The sequence below is a fragment of the Gouania willdenowi genome, chromosome 21 (assembly GCF_900634775.1).
Source record: "Gouania willdenowi chromosome 21, fGouWil2.1, whole genome shotgun sequence".
NCBI classification, from domain to species: domain Eukaryota; kingdom Metazoa; phylum Chordata; class Actinopteri; order Blenniiformes; family Gobiesocidae; genus Gouania; species Gouania willdenowi.
The window spans coordinates 1,637,771-1,648,826 of NC_041064.1; positions in this window are offsets into that span (position 1 = coordinate 1,637,771).

Here is an 11,056-nt window from a genome sequence, read left to right on the forward strand (position 1 = left end):
TATTATTATTATTATTATTATTGTTGTTGTCTTGGACGGTAATTCAGTCATTTCAACAAATGGTCCACACACTATGGTCATTCCATTATGATGATGGACATATATATATGTATGTATATATATATATATATATATATGTGTGTGTGTGTATTTTGAAAAACACCCCCAAAAAGAGAAAATATAGAACATGAGAAATGTGTTCATAATAATAGTTTTTCTGATGCAGTGGTTTTTTTTAATATATTTTATTATGTTACTCGTGAAATGGCTCAATATTAGTGAGTGTGAAATGGCTCCAAAGTTGGGATCCAAAAAAATGCATGAAAAAAAAGTTTTATATCCCAAGAAAGAGTAATATTTATACTATAAAATAAAACAGAGATAAGATGTTTTCTTACATTACCACATGCATTTATGGGCCAATAAAAATAGAAAAAAAGTATTTTGTTCATATTTCCAGAGCGTGTGAGTCTAGAACCAATGTATATCTGTGACTAATCATTAGTGATGTGAACAGTCTATGTTTATAGCTCTAAGCTGATCACATTACAGGGAGCTGAGACATATGCTAAGTAGTTTACTGAACATGTTCCAGACCCAAACACACACTGACTTTGTGACTATGTAGAGGAGCTGACATGTCCACCAGATATATAGGATGTATAGCAGATCTATTTCTATATTCTGAGAGAGTGGGTGGAGCTTATTACTATACCATATTTACCTTTCTACGTGATGGAGTTACAGATGTATTGGAAGATGGAAAATGTAATAATTATGGTCAATTGGTAAAAATTTCAGAATTTTTTGAGACTGATGTGCGTGGGACATTTGTTGAAATGAAATGGAATGACCCAATTGATGAGATGCTAATGTGACTAGCCGTTAGCATTGTGTTCCTGTCTGTTGGTGTTTAAGTCCTTCCTTTCTGCACATTTGGAAATATGTTTCACATTTTTTCAGAGGCTAAGGTTAGCCACTGAATTATGTAGAATCCTTTAAACCAGATGCTAACTTGTGATGTTGCATATGAGCACAACACAGTCACAGGCGCTAGTAGCCAAGCTAACACACCCGCTCACCCTGAAATGTACGTAGCACAATGGACTAAAGAACGCACGTATGGAAAATTTGAACTCCAATTTCCTACTTTATTTCATTGCGGTCTAATGTTGAAAGCTAACTAAAGCTAAGTTAGCTGCTAACACTGACAGCGCTAACCAAAGTGAACGGCATTTTTTATCTCCAATAGAAAACCTCAAAGTTCATCCAGTCACTCAGCAGGATCGACTGAATACCAATGCTTTAAGCTAACTAAACTACCTGCTAGCCTGTGGCTAACTCCCAGTGGTTGCCAAACGGGTACTTTTTCCTCTTCAAACAATGTTCAGTTGTGGCACAACTCTTAAGAATACATTAAAATGTGAAGTTTAAAATCTGACCGGATGCAGGAAAGGGTTCAGATGAGCCTGCTGACCCAAAACAATGACTGAATATCAATGCTGTCAGCTAACTTTGCTATATGCTAGCCTGTGGCCAACATGAATATGAAACGAGGAGAATCTAAGGTTGGTTTCTCTACCCCTTGGTTCAAAGTTAAGGTATAAAAAAGCCCATTACACGTTTTGCTAATTAAGGTTTCCATCTTATACCTTAATTATTTTTAAATTTACATTGTTTTATTTGAGTTTTAAAGTAAAAAATAAACAGCTGCAGCTAATTCTAAAATACTTGTTGGTTATAGTATTGTTGGCTAGCTCTGTAAAAAAAGTTCTCATGTATTTTATGTTGTGCGATTATTTTGGTCAGTGGTGAAAACAAACTGTGTGACAGCCCGTTTTAAAACAGCTTTAGCATAGCCAAATGCTAGTTTATGGTAGCATATTTTTAAAAATGAACCAAAAAAAAAAGGATTTTTCAACATAATTTAGTTCAAACAAACCACCAATTAACAACATTAAAGTAAAATCTGGTGGTTTTAGATGCTATGCTAAGCTAAGCATGCTCATAAGCTGTTGCCTATGTTTCCCATTAGCATAGACTATAGCTCTGTTGTTATTTTGTTCACATCCAAATATTGTTGGGGTAGTTAGCAGGTGGCTTTTCAACTGAAGCTGATTTTCCCACACAGTTCACGAAGCACTCGGCGGTGAGTCATTCACGAGTCATTGTTGTGTTGGCGAGGAGCTGCTCGGGTAGCGTTTCTAACACTCTGAAGGGAAACTCATGTACATATGTTTTATAAATCTGAAACTTTTTCAAGCCTGTAAACAAGTGGTGTGTGATTGTGTGTGTACGCTTTGTTTATACTGACAGTATTTATATGTATATAATACAGTATATTTCTATACATACAGTAGATCAGAACATGGTCCGTGTAGGTTTTACTTTTATTCTACACTTAGGTACACGAAGCATTTCAGATACAGGAGCTCTAACTACCAATGAACATACATTCTCCTGTGCTACACTGCGCTTTGACTGAGCTACGCTCTGACTTAGCTACGCTTTGACTGAGCTACGCTTTAACTGAGCTATGCTCCGACTTAGCTACGCTTTGACTGAGCTACGCTTTAACTGAGCTATGCTCCGACTTAGCTACGCTTTGACTGAGCTACGCTTTAACTGAGCCACGCTTTAAATGAGCTACGCTTTGATTGAGCTACGCTCCGACTGAGCTACACTTTAACTGAGCTACGCTCCGACTTAGCTACGCTTTGACTGAGCTATGCTCCGACTTAGCTATGCTTTAACTGAGCGACGCTCCGACTGAGCTACGCTTTGACTGAGCTACGCTTTGACTGAGCTACGCTTTGACTGAGCTACGCTTTGATTGAGCTATGCTTTGACTGAGCTACGCTTTAATTGAGCTACGCTCCAACTTAGCTACGCTTTGACTGAGCTATTCTTTGACTGAGTTACGCTTTGACTGAGCTACGCTCCAACTTAGCTACGCTTTGACTGAGCTACGCTTTGACTGAGCTACGCTTTGACTGAGCTACGCTCCAACTTAGCTACGCTCCAACTTAGCTACGCTTTGACTGAGCTACGCTTTGACTGAGCTACACTTTAACTTAGCTACGCTTTGACTGAGCTACGCTTTGACTGAGCTACGCTTTGACTGAGCTACGCTCCGACTTAGCTACGCTTTGACTGTGCCACGCTTTGATTGTGCCCATTGTTCAATAGAACTGTGATGATTAGAACGGTTTCTTTAGCAGAGCTAGGAACTCTAGGTGTTTTTCTTAGTTACCTCATGTATAATCTAAATACTGTGTCCATGTGAGGCTCTGCAGAGAGGGCGTGGCTTGTTCTGTACCGTATCTAACCATGACGACTTCACAGGGCTGTTTGAATGTAAGTGCTTTTGTTTTATGCTCCACATTATGTGAATATATACATATATATACATATTTTTATGTACAAGTTATTTCTCTTTTATATTGTTTCACTGGATCAGACAAAGTTGCTGTCTTGTGTGTATAAAATACATTATAGCACACTAGTGCTCCTTGTCTTATTTGACTTCTTTCTCGTGTTAGCTTTGTGCTAACAGTCCAACAGTTGTTCGTACTCCGTGAACACAGTAGGTAGGTAGGTTTGAGCTGTTGTGACACAACATTTTAACATCTAATAATTATCCTGGACATGGGATCAAACACTGGATATCTTAATCTGATCCTTAATCTGATCAGGCACAATGAAGGTTAGAGATATCTATAATGTTATTTGGTTTAGTTCAAACTCAAGTGCAACATTTCTTCAACACTATCTCAAATTGAGATGTTTTTATTGTGATTTTGTGTATTGTTGTTCTTTTGTGTGTTTTAGGGGCAATGGGTGATGTTTGTATATTTGTTCATGTTTTGTGTGTTATCCAAGTTATTCTTTGTAATTTCCTTTCTTTTTTTTTAGTATTTTTGTTTTCCTTTTGTGTATTTTTAGTTATTTTGTGTATTTGTTTTGAGCGTTACACAAAGTTAGGTAGTGTTTGAGCGTGTTGTGGCTGAAGGCCATGATGAGGACGTTCATATAATAGTAATAATGATAATAATTTTCTCATTTTGCTTTCCAACTAAACTAAACATATATTTGTTTGCTGAGCTGAAGAGTTGAAACACAGTGTCCTGATTCTGTGTGTATGGCTCATCTCAGTGCACATGCACGGCTCAGGATTACAAGCTCCTCCCTCTGACCCTTGCTGTCCCTCCCATCATGCATCAGAAGAGCTGAGCACAGCATGTGGAACATTTAGAAAGTTAATTTCCTCCTAGTGATGAGAATGTGTGTGGGCTGCATCTCTGACCTGAGTCACCAGCTGGATGGACGCCACACGGGGCTCTGCACTGTTAGCACTGTTAGCTTAGCTGAGCTCAGATAGCGACATCAAAGCCAATGCTCAGACAGGTGCAGTCATCGACAATATTTGCATTTTCTTCACTAGTTACTAGTTTCCCATCCTGGACGTTCTTTCCTCCTGAAGAAGCGACGCAGCCCAAAGCGTGACCACTGCCTCTGATTTATCGTGTTCCAATAGACGCAAAATCCCAAAAATGTGATTGATCTGATTCATTAAATTTTTGTTTATTTTTTTCCTTTTTGTGTATTTTTGTTTTAATATATTTTGTGTTTTTGCAGTTCTGTTGTTTATTTTTCTTCTTTGTTTGTGCTGTTTTTTGTAGTTTTGAATCGCTTTCTTTCTTCTTTCTGTCATTTGAGTTTTTTTTCTTTTACATTTTGTGTTTTTGGAGTCATATCTGTATTTTTGTTGTTTTGTATATTTTCTTTCATTTTTGTCAATTTTTGTAAATGTTTTTGGAGTAACTTTGTTTATTTTAGTTCATTTGTGCATTTTTTTTATTTTTTATGTATTTTTTAAATATTTTCATAAATTTTTATTTTGTTTTTTTCATCTATATTTGTGGTGGTCTGTGATTTTGTTTAATTTAGTTATTTAATGTGTTTTTGTCATTTTTAATATATTTCTTTGATCTTTGTTATTTTGTTTTCATCTATGTTGTTCATCATTTTTTTTTTTTTTTGTTGATTATTGTGTATTTCTCAGTGTTTTTGTGTGTTTTCATTCTGCATGGATTACATGTTCTCTGTAAAGCTGCTCATGCACAGGATAAGTCGGCGCCAGCGTTGCTATCTAATCACCCCCATCCTGTGCCCCATTCCATGACAGCAGAGGAAATGGGGACAGGGGGCGGGGCTTGGCCTCATGAAAACATTTACTCTGACGTGCACTGATAGCTGGATGTTAGCCATTAGTTTCCATAGGAAATACCTTTCAATAGGTCTGACTCTTACTTTGAAAGGACTGTAAGGTTAGAAACATCATATATATTGGGTTTCCTCTGCTGGACTGGTCTCTACTTTACGCTCCGTGTCAGCGAGCAATGAGGAGTACAAATAGAATTGTTTAAAGGTTACAAACCTTAGGCTGATGGGTGACGGATGTGTTAGCATGTTAGCAGAACCACAAACGACAGAGAATACAGTGTATGTGGGCGTGGCCATTTTGGAGAATTCAGCTAATCAGTGTTCATGCATCATGTTGTGTTCACATCAGGATTACTCTAGTTATTCCCGCTCACATAGAGAGTTCCATTACTGTTGGAAATGTGCAAAATTTAAATCGTTGAATTCACTGAATTCACTCACGCTTTTATTCTTTCAGGAGGAGGTTTTTCAGACGTTTCCATATTAAATGTATGGTTAAAGCTCAATTGAAACACCTTTTACACAGTTCCACATCACAGGATGTGATGTAACTGGTCACATGACCACTTCTCTGAGAAAACACGGTGCAGTATATGTGGACGAAAAAGGAGACCCTCGAGAAATATCGCTTTGCGAAAAACTGTAATGGAAGCACAACTAGAGAGTTAAGCTGTTTGCTGATGATACCTTTATGTTCATTTGTGTTAAAAACAACAAGTCCAAAGGTTTGAGAGCATTTAAGCAAAGATCTACATGACAATATGGACGAGTTTATCACTATCTGTGTTTCCATTACCCTTGGACTCGTGCAAAATCTAAATATCTCCATAAAAACTGGAAATGGAAACACCTGCATTTCAAAAAAAACACTGCAGAGCTGTCTCACGGGATGAGATTTCATCAGTTACCAGACTCCACAACAACTGAAACACCTTCAAACACACATTAGACTTTTACATTTTAGAAATATTGCTTTACATTTGTGAAAATTACACTTGTGTTACTGTAACTCCAACCTGATGAGCCTGCTGTGTTGGAGGATATTATATATGCATATATCTATATTAGTTGACAGCGAGCACAGGTGCTGACATGTGAGACACTGGTTGCTTGTTTCTTCCTCTGAGCACGTGTGGGGTGAGGAGATCAGCAGGACTTCACATTCCTCAGGAACTCAACACAACAGAAGCTCCAGGGTGAACACAACATTAATAATAATCTTTATTTCATTCCACTGGACAGAACTGTTGTTCAGGAGCTGTTGGCCTTCAGGAGAAAGAGGAGTCTGTGTGTCAGAGGTAATCTGAAGCTAGACGCCACGTTACAGAGAGAGAGCAGACGATTGTGTTACAGCTGAGAACAAACACACACACTGAGAACTAGACTGTAAATGTCTACATGCAGCCCACTGTCTAATGTTGGGTCCAAAAGCACACAAAAGAACGACAGAAATACACAAAAAAAATAAAAATAGAAATACACAAAAATACTCTAAAAAAGCAAAAATCTAAAATAAAAACACAAAAATGATGCTCACTTTAGTGATTATTTCCTCCAACAAGGAGCTCATTATTTATTTATTTGTTGTTTCATATCCAAATTACTTATTTCAACAACATTTTAACCAAAGATAGACTTTTGGAGGTGATCCGGATCAATATATTGATTCTAGATCAGTTTGACAAATCTCTCTCTCATCATTGGCAATGTAAAAAAACCCTCATATCTCATAAGTGACTGATCTTTATAAATTTGGCTCCGTTATGTCAGGTTGGTTGTTCAGTTACTTCACTGAGTTTCATCTGGATCAGATTCAGGTTGGTCATTCTAGCATGATTTCCCCCAAAGAGTGTGTGTTTCCATTTTGAGCTACTGTATGGTTATTAATGAGGATAGATTACTGTTCCAAGCCTAATGCTAACTGGCTAATGCTAACGGTCACTCTTTGTGCCTCCACCGTTCCTTTAACCGTCTCCGTCTATATTCAGAAGCTTCCATGAAGTGCTGCTGCACCTCAGCCCAGAGGAGAGTGTGATGACAGGTGGACACTGGATTAGTGTGTGTGTGTGTGTGTGTGTGTGCACCCTCACCCACACACAGCAGCACACTCAGCGTGAACCCGAGCCCTCCTGTTTCCCGCGTCCTTGGACTGAAGGATTTGGCTGCTGCTAAATCTGTCTCTGAAATGGTGAAGAGTTCCACACTGACCCCATCCATTAGGTTTCCATCTGCTCTGATTATAATGAGCTGTGGGTTAGCATTAGCACATAAAATGTGTTTATCTGCACTATCTGTTGTGGGATCCATTTCCTGTTTAATATGTTGTTTTTAGTTAATCACAGAAAAAGGAAAAGTGTCGCCCATTGTTCATGATTCTACTAACAAGACGAGCTGTCAGTGCAGAGGGAGGGGCCTTCCTGCCCTAAAGCACTTTGTGTGTTTGTGAGAAAACAAGTCAGCGTCCCATTGTTTCCACTGCAGACGTTTATCTTTAAAGAGATCCTCCTGTTTTAACAAGTTTGGCCTTAAATCTAAATGTCCTTATTAGTAGATCTATGTCTAATAATACACATTATTATGCATCACATTCATTTCATTAACTTTTATCAATAGGACTACTTTACAGTTTTACAGCCTGTGTTCCTCCATCTTGAAATCATGTGATTGATGATGTCACAAGGCCCCACTGCCTGTAATCATCCATAGTTTTCTATTGGAGTGAAACATTCAGCCTGATTTTTAGATCATTTAGTAGATTTTTAGATCATTTCACATTAGATCATTTAGTAGATTTTTAGATCATTTCACATTAGATCATTTAGTAGATTTTTAGATTTTTTAGTAGATTTTTAGATCATTTAACAACTTGTGCTGCTAAAAGCTGCTGATTTTAGGCCACATTTGTAAAAACAGTGGAGGATCCCTTTAACAATAAAGAACAATTCCAATACCAAGCATTATCATTGGTCCTCTCTGTCTACCATTCATGTCTTAAAGTGGGCGTGGCTTAGCTCCTTCACACCTGTTTCCAATGATTGTTCAGAGAAACCTGAAACTGTCTGTGACAGAGGAAAGAAAGAAACATCTACAGGTTGGTTTAAACACATATTCTAACTTAGAAATCATCATAGATGTAAATATCTACATTATAGAGCAGCGTTCCATAGTGAGGAGCAGGAGAATCAGGTAATGAAGTGTGATGGATGAGATCACATGGTGTCTCATCCACAATAACACAACAACAACATCTCCACTATGTTTCACACAGAGGTTGTTCTTCTCATCAATATTCTAACCTTTGGTTTCTGCAGAGACAACAAAGGGTTTGTGTCATAGGTGGAGTTTGAGATTCTCATGGGACAAAAAAAATAAATAGAATTGAATATATAGACCGTCTCCAGATTCACACCAATCACTCTGTGTGTAACATATACAATAATGCAAAAATGATTAGTAACATCACTGATAATGGTGACAACAAAAATTAGCGTTAACTCGTCGTTTAATGTTGTAAATTTATGCTAAAAATCTATTTATGCTGCAGTACCATACATGAACTATTGTAGCTTCAACATTTACATTGTGAAGAAGAACCAACCTAAAGTTTCAAAAGTTTGGGACCATTTCACTGAAAACTAATACTACACATATGTGTAGTATACATTAAGGCTGCAACAACGATCCATAAAATGGATGAAAATTGACTATTAAAAGCATTAGCAACGAATTTAACGATCAGTTTGTTGCGTTGTGGGATTTATGGTCACTGACAGTGACGCAGAGACGTTTGATTCACCAGCAGAGCTTTGTGTGTGCGCGCACACCTTAAGTGTTTGTGTGTGTGTGCGCGCCCGAGTCTTATTGTGTGTGTGTGTGCATGCATGAGTTTGTTTGTGCGCATACACAAGTGTTTGTGCGTGCGTGTACAAGTGTTTGCGTGCGCGCACCATGAGTGTTTGTGTGTGTGAGAGACTTTTATTTCAGTTTAATCAGCTTAAGCAGGGTTTAAATGAGCTTTATAGATACTGTTTAAAAAAATCTGATTAATTCATTAATTAATTGATCGATTAATCGGTTATGAAAATAATAATTGCAGCGCTAGAATACACAAATGAATTCATACATATTTTGTACGGTCACTGTTTTTATATATATATATATATTTGTCGATTATATTAGGTCCACCTATGGTTTGTGTGTTGTTGTTTTCATTGTGTGTGTGTGTGTGTGTGTGTGTGTGTGTGTGTGTGTGTGTGTGTGTGTGTGTGTGTGTGTGTGTGTGTGTGTGTGTGTGTGTGTGTGTGTGTGTGTGTGTGTGTGTGTGTGTGTGTGTGTGTGTGTGTGTGTGTGTGTGTGTGTGTGTGTCCACATGCTGCTCATGTGTGTCCTGAATAATAATAATCAATAACCCGTCTCTAACCTGTAGGTAACAGGTCTGTGCTCTGAATACGTTCTAAACATCAACAACTAAACTTTACACTAATAATGTAACTTTTTTTCCAAAAAATAAATCAAATACCAAACTGTGACATCATCAACATGCTGCCTATGTTTCAGAAATCAAAGCACAGTTAAGTTACTACTAAAATGTTAAGGTTTCCTTTTATCCAGACAATTTTTTTCAGGAAATTTACTGAGATCTTTTGACATGTTTTGATTGTCAACTGTCAGTCTTCCTCAGAGTCATCTGCAGACCAGAACTATTCCAAACAGTTTGTCGTCTCTTTCTAAATCAACGCTGTGATAAGTGTTTCTAAGTTCAGTGTGTTTTTAGAATGTGTCGTCGTTAAAGGAAGTGGAGGAAGTGTTTGACTGGAAGTGAAATGTGTTCCTAACGCTGATGGAAGCTGAGCTGGTTAAAGATGTTTGTGTCCTCAGGAAGGAAGAGGCGGAGCTAAAACACATAAACACAGAGAAGAAGCTTTTAACATCATTAGTAACAACAACAACTGAAGATTTTAGGGCCTGTACTACAAAGCTAGATTAGCTATTATTACGCTAACTTCCGGGATTTAATCAGTGTGTGCTGGAATACGAAGCTCGTTAACGTCTTACGGTGCCAAATCACCATGGTAACTTAATGCTGAACGACTAGCCTGGTCGGAACCATGTTTTGTTCTGGATAGGATTTTAGCAAGTCCTAAAGCCCCGCCTCCTGACCAATCAGTTCTCTTTGAAAACAACCTGTCCATTTTTAGAAGATCCTGGTTGGTGCAGATCTGAGTTTATAAAGAAGATTATTAATGATAAATTCATCCGTTTATTTACCGATGACATCATTTAGGAAAGATATAGATTTATGCCTGTGTGTTGATTTTATGTGTGGATGGTTGAAGTCAATAATTAAATAATTCAATCATTCATACGCTATAGTGAGGCTGACATCATCATCAGGAACATACTACAGTAAACAATGTGTTCTCATCCCAGTGTGTGATAAATAGATCTACCTGAATAGAAACACGTGTGTGCTGTAATAAAGTTTAACTGCAGAGCGCTGTTTATCATCTAATGGATTAATATCATAAATAATCTCACACTATTACACATTTACAGTATCAGCAGCTTCCTGTCTGAGTTCTATCATTCCTACCTTTTCTGTAACAACAGTGTTGTTTTTGGTCTGATTTATAGATTTTAATTATTCATCATTTTAAGCTTAAGCTGAACAGCTAACCTGGTTATTATATCTGTTTAAGATCATAAGCTGTTCCTCCTGTAAACACGCTCGCTCTGCCAGGTTCTCCATTGATTGGTCAGACGCTGCAAGCTCCACCCCTTTTACGTACCGAGGCTGGAAACACTTGGCTTAAATTAACATGTTGTTATC